The following is a 14,465-nucleotide window of genomic DNA, read 5'->3' as shown; positions in this document are numbered from 1 at the left end:
CAACTAGAAAAGCAACGTAAAGTAATCAAAAATACAGAGAAACTCAAACACTTCTAGTCTTCATCTGAGGGAGAAAGTAATTTTCATGATCCAGCCTTTATTGTAGAGCCAGGTTGGGGCTGCCTAAGTGGCTGTGTGAATTAGACCAGTTTCCAGGTATGATCCCAAGAGGCCACAGTATCAGTGGCTGTTCTTGGTTTCCTTGACTGCAGAAGTGGGAAAAGGGCAGAATTGCTATGCCATGGATACAGCAAAGAGAGAGGTTTTTCTTGTCACACACCACAGTAATATCCTCTGTAAACATTTAATTTTAGTTTATAACCCGTGTGTGCTGACAGAGAACAGGACTGTAAGAGATCCAATAATTCAGTTCCTTGTCTATATGGTAGGTTATTACTATTATTACTTTATAGATGTTTTAGCTTCTGTTATATAGAATTTGCACCATTCAGGACTGCAGGGTACAATCAGGCCTCTCTGGAAAAAGGGAGAATTGTAGTCTGCAGTGTTAAAAGTCACCGATTCCTACCTCTTCCTGATATTACCTGATACTTTAATTTGTTTAGACCATTGTATATTTACTTGACCTGTAAGAGCAAATAATATTGTGCTGATATAATACTGAACTGCACATCAGCCTCAAGTCTTGCCACATTTAAAACAATTGTTGATCCCTTGAACCTAGTAGCCAAAAATTCGTTCCTGTAACATAAAAAAAAAAAAAATTACATGAAGTCTTCAGTATTCTGTTGCTTTTTGTGAGCACACATGCAAAAAGCAAACTTGACACACCTGTGTAATCACAGCTATGAGGCAAAGTTCAGATTTGCTTTCAGGAACATTCACAGTATGAAACATAATCAGAGGACTTAACTAGAGGACATCTAGTCAGGGAACAGAACCAATATGATAATAGAACAATTGTTCAAATTTGGAGTAGGCTAGCCTTAGAATTTTAAATACCTACATATATGTCACTGAATTAGAAATTAAGGTGAGTTTATCTGTTCATGGACATAGATGGATTGAAAAAGATTAAAAACATGTCTCTGAAATGACTGATTAAGGTGAGGTTCTACCATTACTGAGCAATATAACATGGAAGCTCAATAGATTCTTAGCCATGATAAGAATATATGAATATCTTCCCGTCACAAAATGGCTTCTGCTGTGGTACCCTGAACTCTGCCAAATTTAAAAGGTAAGGCACAAAAAGGCATCTTGAGACAAAATCTTCTTGCCAAGGCCCTGTTGCAACAATCAACTAGCTGGTAGTACCGAGAGGTGCTCTCGTGCAATCGTGTTAATTCTGGAAAATTTTAGTTTATAATGGACTTGGCTAGCATCATATGCATTAATTTATTAAATTAGGTGCTTTAAATGGTATAAAAAATATTTCCTGTAGTATTGGTTTGAATCCTGTCCTGCAGTGTAAACACTAGAGAGGGCAATAGCCAGTATCCTGGTCTTTCTTTCCTCATAAGACATCCAAATAAAAAAACATATTCTAATGCATATATATGTATAAATAGATATTATACATCCAAAAGAATCCAAAAGAAATCATATTTTGTTAACACATTCCAATATTTGGATGATACGACTTGAGCTGTTAATAGTCAGAGACAAAACTCTTTACTTGAAAAATCCAACCTAATAGCTCAAATTGTATTATCTTCAGAAAGATGTTCCCTTAGCTGGTAGGTAAGTATCCTTTTGAATCATACACACTTTTCTCTTTTAAAGGAAGGAATATAATAACCAGGTGCATGCCCCCTCTGAATAGCAAGCCCTCTCAGCGCTAAACACCCAGCTGGGTTTTTGTTACTGTGCCATGACACTGAATTGTAATCAATTCAGCTCCACTGTGTTGTTTCCTTCCACAACACAACAGTGTCAACTGTATTTGTACATCAACACTTGCTACGCTGCCTAATTGTATTTGCGCTCATGCGGTTTATGAAGTTAAAGGTGCTTATTCCACATTGTCTGGGCAAGGTTTGAAAATACAGGAAGCAGGCACAGAAAATCAGTAGAAACACACTGGGAATGTATGCTAGAATACTGCCAGAGTCACCAGGAAGAATTGATAAAAGATTTGGATTACTGGTGCTGTTCCAGTGAAGCCTTTCCAGTGCCATGACCAATACCGTTGTTGAGATACTCCAAGGAGGAAGCCAACATCAGCCCAGTCACTGTCAAGGAAACAGGGCTGGTAGGTAGGGAATGGCAACTGCATTATGACTTACAAATATTTATGGTGAACCATGAAAATATCTTCATAATTAACTAGTAAATCTTGGTTAAACATTACATTATAGACAGTAAGAGTGGGATTCATCTGTGCAGATTTAGCATCTGCATGTAGGTGGCTACCTCAGAGCCACTCACTCAGTGCTTCCCTCAGAGGCAGTGGAGAGGAGCTGTCATTTCCAGAGGTCAGCTCAATCTCACGCTAATATGGTAGTCAGAAACTAGTCTGGGTAACTCCAACGGAGAAATCTCCTTTTCTTCCACCAGGTAAAAGGGAAGCCTTAACAGCTACTCTATATGTACATATCCATGTTATGGATGTTTGAAAGTGATGAGAATAATTCCTTCCAACTGCCAAGTCCAGGCAATTGCTACTTAATAAATCCACTGTAAAAATAACAGATTAACCAATTGTAATTCCTATGAAATTATTATTTACTTTCCAGTCATTATTTTTGATGTGTGTGAGCAAAACAAATACTTAGAATTTTTCGATTTGCCTCTTTAAGTTTTTCTGTTGGCCAAGGTGTTGACTGGTAATCCAACAGGTTATTTCTGCAATGTAGAATCATGTGGAAGTGTTATCACATTTGTGTTTTTGATGTGATGGCTTAGGAATCCAGAGAAGAAACAACTCTCTGGTATAAGGGGCTTAAAGAGAAAACAACAGGCAGATAGGATTTGTTGGGTAAAACCATCTTCCCTAATGATTCACTGGGTGTCCAGTACTAAATAATAAAATGGGATTCTGAGACTTGAGCTTCTCCTGAACCACAGAAAATGCTCTGAGCTGAAGAAGTTAAAAAAAAAAAAAAACAACAAAAAACAACATAGAGAGTTGTTGTCTTCTGAATTTTTGCCATGTGTTTTGTTAGTTGTGAGTTTAAATGTATTTAAGAGTAGCCAATGTTTGAAGTCTGGGTAGGATGGAAGAGATGGCCCCATCATCAATCTGTTCCTTCCATCCAACTCCACCAGTGCCCTTCAGTGTGAAAGAATAGCAACAGTTCAGAGAAGAGTATTTTCTCTGTAGCCTTCATGTCAAGGGTTAAATTCTGTCCTTGATTCCACTTGAAAGCTAAAACAACTTAAATTGTTAATATGTATCAACTCCTGATACAATAACAGAATAAATCAAACTGTATTTAGCCGTTCTCTGTCATCTTGTCTGTTCCACATACCTTAAATTGCCAGGGAACTTTGCAAAGAGAATTGATTATGGTTGCTTTGGAACAGTATAGTGTTTCTTGGGATTATTCTTTCATCAATATAATAGTTGAAATTTGGACTTCCTCATCACCACTCTTGAATTCTGGAAAGTTTAATAAAAATGTGAACTTTGAATATAACATACAAAATAAAAGTCGTATCATCCTCTCAAGTAAGTGAAGGGAATCTGTTGTAACTAGTAATGGATGTGGATTTATTCTGGATACTTTGGGGATCACAAAGAACAAAATTTAGCTTCTTTTTAAACAAAAATAGGAAAATTCTGCTAAGTGTAAATATGATTTTATGCACATAGGCCAAGATTATGATTTTTAAGGGCCTTTGAATAAATTTCTTAGGAAAAAGAAAATAGTTGATTGCCTGTGTAGAAACTGCTGAGGGTGGGTACTGTCAACCTTAACATGGGAATAACACTCCCATTTCCTCAGTAAAAAAGCATAATTCAAATAGCTGATAATTTATGAATTAGTTTGTGATGCAAGTTGAGAGTTACTGAATTTGTCATTGAGCCTGTGACCTCACAGAAACCAGCTACAAAACTGTTCAACATTGCTGTTCCTAAAGGCAAGGGAGAGCCTGATCATTGAAACTGTGTGTCCTGGGCTCTCTCCAGCTGAAATAAATGCCAAAACTTCCAGTGACTTCTGTGAAAGCAGGACCAAAACTTTAGCAGAAATAGTCAGATTCAACTCTCATTTTTAGTTACATAAATCTGAAGAATCTCATCTGAAATAAGTGGGATTACTGTGATTTAACCCAAAGGAATTGGAAGTATTTTTCTTTAATTCATGGAGGGGGAGAGAGAAAAAGGCATCATCCCCTATATTGCCTCACCCCTGCGTATCAACCAAGGCTGCTGTCAAAATCCTTATCTGCTTAAGCTATAGAGGAAGAGCTGACTTCACCATTTAAGGATTTGAGCTTTTATTACCTACTGAATTTTCTGTTATCCTTATCCCCTTCCTCACCGCTTAGCAGGTAGATTCCTTAAGAAGGGACAAATTTCTGTTTCTATCTACCCTTCTTTAAATTTAACATACCTTGTTCCATCAGTGCATAGTCAGAACTGAGAGAACCAGAACACTTTCACTTCAGTCCTTCAGGGCTACCTGGCTGGTTATCTTTAGATTATCAACACTAAATTCAAAACCAAGGTCTGCAATTGAAACATGAAACTGTTCTGGAGGCTTACAAAATTCAAGGTAGTACCTTCAGAAGACTTACTCAACTCTTCTCACCAGTGGCCTGTGAAGTGACAAGCACATAATCTCAGCCAGAGGTGTAGCATTCTTTATGCAGCATGCAGTTTATTCCTCTCTGTAAGGTCCATTGTGAGAGTGAAATTTCCATGCCTTGCACAGAATTAATCAGCTTTTCTTCCTTATAAGCGTACATATGTACACAGGAGGGGTTTCTTCTCTGAAAATGCAGTCAGTGCTTTGGTAACAAAAGATAGCATGAGTTTTTCTCCTAAATATGCCTTATAACTAAGAGGGTTTATTTTGATTACACCTGTCACTGGCTTCTTGAAGACTGGATCTTCATCCTTCTATATATATAGGCCTCTCCTCCTATAATGTCCTTAATCCAAGGGCAGGGATCTGAGCTTTTTGCATGATAGCTTCCAAACAAATGATTTGATGGAGACAGCCAAGTTAATGGCAAAACACTCTCTGTTCTGCAGAGCTGTGTCTGTTCAGCTGTCAAATCTGTGCCTGTTGAAGAAAAGTGAGGATTTCTGCCTATAACAGCACCTAAGGCATCAGCTCGGACTTCCAATGTCTATAGCCATAAAGTCAGACAAAATTTTCCCTAAATCCAAAATACACACTCATTTTTTGCCCCTTTGTGATCCACAAGTAGGTATTCACAGTACCTGACCTGCTGTTGTAACCTTTATGGATGAAATGTTGATGGCCACCCGAAGGGTGTGACCCACAATGGCGTGAAATACTGAGCCCAAATAAAAATCAATTTGTGGGTGTGAGGCTATCAGAAAATGGATATATAAACAATTATAAAGAAATGCTGGAGGGAAATCTAGTGATTTTTTCTCAAATCTTCTCAGGAAAATGTTGAGATAGGTCAGTATCTTGCAGAATAAATACTGCAAGAACACACGTTAAACGGCTTCTACAGTGAAACAGCCAAAAGCAGATCACATCAGTTCTATGAGCAGAAATTAAACTGACATCTATTTGTCTGCAGCTCTCTCAGCTACCATTGAAGACTTGGGGGTTTTGTGTATGAAGTGCTCACCCAAAATGCAAATGCAAAGATACCAAAAAACTTGTGGTTCACAAGTGCAGATGGGAGCCGTCCACAGGTGCAGATTAATATAAACCCTCCTCATTCCTTCACATGCATGGGCACACATGGAGAGGGAACGCACCCGGGCTCTGCAGAGCCACACATCCTTCCAATAAGCAGATGAGACTGCTACCAGGAGGACTTATTACAGAAATTTGGCAGCAGGAGCCTTTTCCGATAGAATGTTATCCGGGCTGCATTTCCCTGGGAGGAGGTGCTACATAGCGTGGAGGTTCTTCTCCCAACAGGCAGAATCTAATGGATTATCTTTCTGAATCATTAAGGGAACGCAGCGGATCTTATTAAGGCTCAGGTATTGGCTATTAATGGGTTACGATTCAGGCTAGGAAAGGGAGACCACTTAATTTTTAGAAGAAGGGCCCAAGCTGAAGCAGTAGCTAATAGAAGGCCGGTATCCCTTGAGAAGGTCATTTTCACTGTATCAGCAGCCTGCCTCCCCTTACTATTTTTTGTCTACACACAGCGAAATGTTTCTACCTCACAGTGACACTCATATTTTTTATTCAGCAGAAGCATAGCTTATTGTTTCAAAATAACATCTTTTCCTTCTTGCTATAGAAGTAAGTGCCTTTTTATTTTGGAAATGTTCATCAGTGAACTGATTTAAGAGAGAAGGAAATGCGGAATATTGCACTCACCTCTCCAGCACCAGGCAGGCAGCCTCCACCTCCTCAATCCATCAGTACAAACGCTCGCATCCACTGACGCCTCTCCTCTGCTTTGGCCCTTTTTCACATCAGCATCTGTGATTTGCCGAGCAGACACACCACGACTGCAGGGACTAGCCCCGCAGCCCCAGCAGGAGCAGGAACCTGCCCTTTCCCATCTTCTCCCTAGAAAACACAACCGTAAAAACCCGGGCTGTTGTAAAGGCGGCCGTGGAGCACTTGTCCGGCGGCCCCCCGCGGGAGACAGGGAGGTGCTCCGCGCTCTCGCCGGGGAGCCGGGCAGGGGGAGCGCGGGGCTGGCGCTGGAGGAGGAGCCGGAGCCGCCAGCCCGTTTCCACGCCAACGGCGGGGGTACCGCGGGCGGGGCGGCGGCGCGGCCGGCTCCGCTCCGGCTCCCGCCCGGGGGGCGGCCGGGCCCGCAGCCCCCGCGCCCCCGCCCGCCGCGGCGCACAAGGAGCTGGGTGTTGGCGAGGGGTCTGTGCCTCTTTCCCGGCTCGTACGCTCCGCTGCACTCGCTCGTTACATAATGTGCGGGTACAGACGTGCCACGGGCTCTGCCTCTGCACGACTGCATCCGCACCCGGGGCCGCTCCGCGGGTCCATGCTCGCTGCAGCACAGCAGTGCCCGGCTCTGGCAGCGGCTGGAGTTTTGGGATTGATTTCACAATGCGTGTTTTAGGGCGAACCAGTCACATACATGTTGGAAGGATGCGGTGAAAGGTAAAGGGAGAAAAAACAGTTTCTTTAGTTACACGGGATTTATCTACTGTCTGCTTTCCACTTCTACCATCACTCAGTTGCTCTCAGTACTGGGTGGATATTTTTTTCTGATTTTCCTCTTCTGCCTTTTGCATTTGTGTATTTACTACAGCTTTTTTTAATTAACGATGAGTATCATTTTCATCTCATTAATGGATTTACGCAATTCATATTTTACATTTTTCCTAGTGTCTTTTTCCTTTTGGCTACAATACTAGTCGCATTGTTGAATCTGCAACCCTGATCAAGTAGCTGATTTCTCCCTACACTGCTAATTTTATAAGCTTGATTTGTAACTGATACACTTCTGCTGGAGATAGCAACAGAGACTGTCACACACAGACGGGATGCAGGCATTTTCCCCACAATAAGGCTAACATAATGCAAAGCAGAAAGCATCTGATTCCTGTAAATGATATCACTTCCAGTACTGATATTATCAGCAGAGCTGTACCATTGATGAATTATAATAATGAAATAATTTCGTATAAAAATCAGTATACCATATAGAGAAAATTTTGCTATAATAAGGAATCTTAGATGTCATTCATATTAGAAGTTTGCCAGTACATCTAGACTGGCAAATTTGTTCTAGTAAAATTTGTTAGAAAATAAATATCATATACATAACTTGCATTGTTCTCCCAGCAAAACAATAATATTCAAATCATAATTTTGACCTGCTTTAATAAAAATATTTCTACAGTCTTGTTTTGAAATTTTAGCTCTCAATATACATGCACAAACATCTCAGTTTATAAGATCAGATAGTGGTCAATTTAAAACTTTTAAGTGTTTTGGTTTTAATATATACTCATTACTTGCAAATGCATAAATCCCTGATATAGTTATGTTGGCAAGGGAATAGAATAAAAAAAAGTATCTGTGGTAACTGAGTAGTCTAGATAATAGGATAAAAGAACAATAACAAGGTGTACAGGTTTAATCTGCAATTCCATAAGGAACAAGTAGTTACTATAGAAACTGTCACATTACATGTATCTTTAGCATAGTACTTGGTATGTGAGAAAAGGCATCTTCCACACACTAACCAACTGTGGCAGAAATAAAGCACCAACCACCATCATCCTGGCTAGGATGATCATCGTTCACATGCTGTCTACAGAGAGAGCAGCTTTAGGCATTTTCCACTGCTATAACAGAACACCTGCTTTCCTCCAGCTTTGAGGGAGGCACCAGAGCATAGATCAAATGCTGGCAGTGAAGGAATTACAAACATGCAGTACCTGAGTCATGGGACAGGTCTGAGAAGTTTTGGGGCTGTCATTTCAACACCACCATATGGGAGCTTGCTCTTGATTAATGGCAGAGTTAAAAACCAACTTGTCCGAAAAATACCTCAGTAGATATGTCTAAGTTTTCTTCAGTCTTACCTTGTCCTGCATCCAGAAATCCTCAATTAGGCCCTTTCAGCATGTATTGATTGCATTACGTGCAGCTGAGCTCCCACAGGAATTTAAAGAGAAATAAGTCTCCAAATAGCCTGGACAGGTGATTAAATGCCAAAGTCAAACAGCACAGAAATCCAGGTCCTTAGCCCAGGACTCTGCATGTTGTGCTCTGTAAACAGGTAGACTGAATACACAGAAATAACTATAGAAAGTGAATAGTTTGTGTGGAAATATAAAGAGTAATTTTGGGGACCTGTGCAATCTGACTGGGTTTCCATTTCCTCTTCTATGTCAGCGAGGTGACCAGTTTTCCCCCACCAGAGCAGGCTGGAGTTTGAAAGCAGCAGCATTTGAAGGTGCAGCATCCGAGACACAACCTCCTGGGCTCGCTGGCTGCACAAGTTTCTCTCAACTTGCCAGTGCTATTCATTAACCAAAAGCCAAAGCCTTGCCTGTTTACTGCTGCTTTCTGCTGGATCAATCAAAATAGATGCATTCATACATGTTTATTTTGAAGACAATAGTGCTAAAACAAAAATGTGCTCTTAAGTGGAAAATCCCATAGGGATTTTTCTAATCAATTACCCTTTATTATACCATGACAACATGAAAATATTTATATGCACACATGCAATGTTCTTGGTGAATGTACATCTCCAAATGATAGAGGGTAAATTGAGAGGCCACATCTGGTCCGTAATAAAAATATAATAAAAGACATTGTGTATTTCATTCAATCTTCTACCAAACACTCTCTTTTTAACAAGCAATTGTAGATCTGGGTTAGATATTTATAGACAGGTCTGTGATTCTCTCAGCATGAAGAACTGAACAGAACATTTAACAGAGAATAAAAGGGCTGTATTTTTATTTTTAACCATTTTTCTCACGTGGAAGAGTTTAAAATAGCATCATGTACAGATGATTGGGATCTGATATTTATATCTATCTGATATATTGTTGCTTTGTATCAGTGACTGTGAGATGGTGGGGAAAAAAGCATGAATGCACCTCCTATCAGGTGGTATCAGCCTGACCTCATTTGGCTTCATCATTTAGGATGAAAATTCACTTTCTACCAGGATTTCACCCTTTTATTTTCTCACCCTTCAGGTAACTGAGGGTTTTGCTTAATATCAGCAGTTTACTCTTCCTATGAGAGCAAATCATGAGAGACATTTGAGAATGTGAACCCAGACAATGCATTACATCTAATATCACAATCAACTAAAAAAGAACTTCTTTAAAAAGAAAACAACAACCAAACCCTACAAATGTTGAGTGCTTTACATCCCTCCCTTGACAGTTCTATTATGTCCCTACTGTGTTTGCAGCTCATTGTTTCAGCTGCTGCATCAGCAGTTGCTCCTGAAGCCAAGCTGAGAAAAACAAACATTAAATCCAACAGCTGGAGGAGAGCTGCTATCCCAGAGCCCTGGAAGATGCCTTGGCTTTCCTGCGCAGGAAACTTTCCACAGCAGTCCTTGCTTATCCTAAGCTTTGGGATGGATCCATGCACTCCTATTCCTTCAGAGCCTCCATGGGAGGAAAGCTACAGTGATACTGTGAAATAAGATAAAGGAACATAGTTCTTTGTAAAGAGCCCATCGTTCAAGGCTGCATTATTATGTTATTAAAAAAAAAAAGGTGAATTCAAATATTCTTTGTTCATTTGTCACTATTAAGGGCAAAGGAATGGGGAAAAAACCAAAATAAACCCCTCAAATGCTCACCCAAATTAGGCATCACTTAATAAAATATACAACAAAGGATCCATGAAGGTTGAACAGAAAAAATCACTTGAGATCAAAATACAGAGATCTTTGGGAATTACACCCAGGAGATGCAATTAAAGAGTGCCAGGAATTTTTTGAAACCAAAGCTTTTAAAACAAATAGTGCCAGCTTCAGATCTTTTGTTAAAGTGGTCTGAGCAACAGGTTGTTGGTTGTTCTTAGGGTACCCTCTTCCCTCCTGCAATCTTCCTGGATGGGGTTTTCCACTTCATAAGAATGATTAAATATTCACTGAAAAGTGACTTCAAAGTAGGTCTCTCCCACTTGAGCACATCGGTAGGCATTTAGTGGGTTTTTAAAATTTTGTGTAATAACAAAGAACAAAAAGAAATTTATTTATTTCAAATATATTTAGTTTTGCCACTTATGTTCTTACCAGATGATGAAGTACCAAATTGGGCCCTCAGAAGGATTATATATAATTTAACAGATACTTAGAAAAAATGTTATAACTGGACTTCACATTTTCTTGTGTCCTTTAAGCATAATAATTCCACTTCATGCAAGACCCACAAGATATAACTACAATTTCATCAGGCACTGTTATTTATCTGTTCTATAACCTCCTTGTGTCTGATTAACAGAAAATATTTGGTAGTTAAAAAAAGAAAAAGGGGGACAATTTTTTTTTTTTGTGGACATAAAGGTAATTCTGGGAAACTATGGAAGAAGAGCTGAGAACATCCAGGTAGCTTTACTATGGGGACTTCAAATGCCAGTCCAGTTCTTAAAAAATTTGTAGTATTGCAGTCAGGACTAAGTAATTGTCTTAGATAATTGTCCACTTGTTCAACATCAGGCCCACAGGTGGTTTTGCATCTACATAAACTCTGAGAGCTTCCCATCTATCTACTTACCCACTTATAGAAAATACAAAGTAGACACACAAAGTGTGTTCTCTGTTTCTGTTTGACAGTGTTTTGAATCCTCTGTATATAATGTTCTAATAGACAAGCACATAAGTAGTACTGTTGAAGTGCCTATGCTTAATCTGGCATGTTTACAGAAGCTAGACCTAATATTTTAGTTCAGGTTAAGTAACAGCTTCATTTTGCTGTTGTGCCAAACATTTACTGGGGAGGTACCTGAAAAAATCATCCTCAAAGCAGCTCACACCTTGGCAGGCTTGTATTCAATTAGGGTTTTTTGAGTTTTTCACTGCTTGAAATAAAATATAAGCTAAAAGACACTGGAAAGCACTATTGTAGAGCCTCAGTCTGAACAGAAGGCAATTTTCATTGAGTACAGAAAGCAGTTTTCCTTGACAACATGGCTTCCCATGGAAAACATGGAATCTGCAAAGCAGCAGGTCTGAGTGGAGAGGGGAGGCTCAATCTGCTTTTCCACCCAGCTCCACTCATGTCGTGCAGCCATCTGGGCCTGTGGTTCCAATCAAGATCTGTTTCTTCTGCTCTCATTTCAAACAAAATTGCTAAGCCAGAGCATCTGAAGCAGAAAAGGATTTCACCCACCTGTAGTACTGTATTCTTCTTTTCAGGAGGTTTTATCAGTTCTCTCCAGTCACTTGTGCTCATCTTGGCATCAGTGGAAGCAGTGTGAACTGTAGGATAAAATTGTCTTATTGCAGCTTTGCCAGCAGGCCTGACCAGCAAATAGAAGCAGTGGATTTGCCAGCACTACAATTTCTCCACTTCCTTCTTCTTTGAAATTTCTATCAGGTTGTTTTTAAAATAACATAATATAACGTATAACATATAACATCATAAAACATATAACATCATATAACATATAACATATCTCCCACCCTTCTAACAATGGAGAAAATTCAAAAAAGAAGTGCTTACACAATGAGACTGAATTCATGTTCCCATTAATTTCTTTGTGTTTTCTTCTACCAGTATTTGCAGTCTTTCAGTCTGTTCAGTTTTCAGTCTGTGCAATGATTCATATCTTCAAAGCAAGTTTATGTTAATTTTCAGGACAAAATTCTTCAGGATCTGACACATAATTAATTCTAGATATTTGGTTGCTTTAAGCCTCTCATTTTTAATGTTTGACAGTAGTATAATCAAATCTCTATAGGAAATGTTCTCATTCATATACCTCTGTTTCTGATGGATTGCCATTTAATTGTACTATGGAAGTTCAGAGAATGCTTTCACCATCTTAATGACATATTTCTCCTAAGGAACAAAAGTGAAAAAAATGTGCTTTAATGCCTGAGCAGGTGTGGGGTTAATTCACTGCTTACGGAACGTGAACCTTAAAGATAACCAAGATGTTCTAATGGTCACTTGGCTGTGTAATGCCATTTGATAATGCAGAATTCCAGTTGCAGAGGTATAACTTCCAGGTACAGAAATTTAAGATAGTTGAGAAAACTTTTTCTTGAACTTCATTCATTTTGCTTTCATTATTTAGCCCTCTGCTCCAAAAGAAGAAAGATTTATTTTTCTTTCAACCAATTTTCTCAGCAGAAGTTCTGAAAACTTGCAGTTGTGCATTGCTGTCACATTAGGGGCTTGTAAGACAGTTGGACTTAAAAGTTTCAAACTCTTTTTATTAGTGTAAAATGGCTCTGAGTGGTTTCTCAGCTGTTCAACTGACTTGCCTGAAACAACTGTTTGCCTCCCTCCTGCCCATCCACTCCTTCCACCCCAGCCAGCCAGACAATCATCTCTGGAGGAAATGAGCTCTCACACATCTTACAAACCTCTGTGACAAGGCAGACCTTTCTCCACAGGAATCTCTAAAAATTGCCACAATGGAAGTAATACCCATATGAATGTTTGTCAAACTGATAATGTCACATTCACCTTACAGCATCAATTTTTCTGTGACTGAAACTTGCTACAGGAACTGGAAACACTTGATGTACGTGCTTGGTTTAAAGTACAAAATCCAAGATTTAAGTCAGTGTTTGTGGATGTGCCAGTCCAGGTTCTCTTCAGAGTGTTTTCTGTCAGGCACAGTAAATCCACTGCCTTCTGTGAATGCTGTATGCCACAGTGGGTACTTGTGGAAGCTGAAATTCAAGAGTCTCTTATGGCTAAAGGCTGCACTGGTCCCTCTTAGTCTCATCTTAGAACTACACATGTCCATTAGTGACCAGCAGAAAAAAAGGACAAATTCTTACTTGGAAAATCTGAAATGAGATCGCTCAGCTTTTTGGGAGTAGTTATCTTAAGGCTTTAATTTTCTCTACAGTTATTGATCTGAGGACTTTGGCACAAGTAGTGCACATGTCAGATTGTTTTCCTTCCTCCATGTATTTTGGCAAAGTCTTCCCTGTAGAGGAAATTAATAAATTTCAGGGTGACATTTCCTTCTTCATCTAAAAGAGCAAGCAAAAAAAAAAAAATCCTAAATCTCTGAGTGAATTCTTACAAATTTTTTCTTTGATTTTTATTATTTTTAGAAAATGATAAAGATATTTTGCCAGAGAAATAAAATCCAAGCAATTTCCCAATTTGTGTGATCAATCTGCATGGAAGATCAGTGAAATGCATGCTGTGTGTGTGCACATGCATTCACACATTTGGGTACATTGGATGACTGTGAGTGTGTCTATGGATGAAGTTACAAATTTAGAAAACTTAAAAGATTTAGAATTTAGAAATTTACTTAAAAGGGAGGTGCAAGCACCGGGAGTTCAGAAGGGCTAAATAAAACCCCTGCAAAAGATAGCACAGCTTATCCTGCAACTTACAGGAAGACTATCAACAACTTGAGCTAGAAAAAAAAAAATCTTTCACCTTCATTTGGATGGTTTGCTTTCTTGTCTATGATAACAAGTCAATACAGGTTCAGTAAAAGAAGGAAAGGTGGCTTTCATTGTGGAGACTGCCTGCAGATTCCACATGAATGAGCAGCAATCCACAGCTGCAGGATTGTGCACTATCACATCAGAGAACACACTTCATTATTTCCACCTTTGTGTTTTGGGGGATGTCCCACTGAAGGGACACTGCCCTCAGTGGGAATGAGGGGACTTGTCTGGGTCAGTTATTGATCTTGGACTGTAGATAGTTCTTGTACAAAAACAGAACCCAGCGT

The 14,465-nt window shown here is 39.4% G+C and overlaps 2 protein-coding genes across 4 annotated transcripts in view; one reads left to right on the top strand and one right to left on the bottom strand.

The window, feature by feature from the left end:
• The window catches only part of GNAZ (G protein subunit alpha z), a 50,458-nt gene extending 43,578 nt beyond the window's left edge, over positions 1-6,880 (bottom strand). The window contains exons 1-2 of one of the 2 annotated variants that reach the window (XM_068209069.1): positions 6,453-6,880; positions 3,435-3,565 (exon numbers count right to left, since the gene is read on the bottom strand). The gene's annotated coding sequence lies outside the window, so the exon portion shown is untranslated. The remainder of the gene's footprint in view (positions 1-3,434; positions 3,566-6,452) is intronic. The other variant, XM_068209068.1, reaches the window with a different exon arrangement.
• Positions 1-14,465, top strand: part of RSPH14 (radial spoke head 14 homolog) — a 72,751-nt gene that overhangs the window by 49,658 nt on the left and 8,628 nt on the right. The gene's annotated exons all lie outside the window — the stretch shown is intronic.

Source organism: Anomalospiza imberbis, chromosome 18 (assembly GCF_031753505.1).
Source record: "Anomalospiza imberbis isolate Cuckoo-Finch-1a 21T00152 chromosome 18, ASM3175350v1, whole genome shotgun sequence".
In the NCBI taxonomy this organism is placed as follows: domain Eukaryota; kingdom Metazoa; phylum Chordata; class Aves; order Passeriformes; family Viduidae; genus Anomalospiza; species Anomalospiza imberbis.
This window is presented reverse-complemented; position numbering and strand designations above follow the sequence as displayed.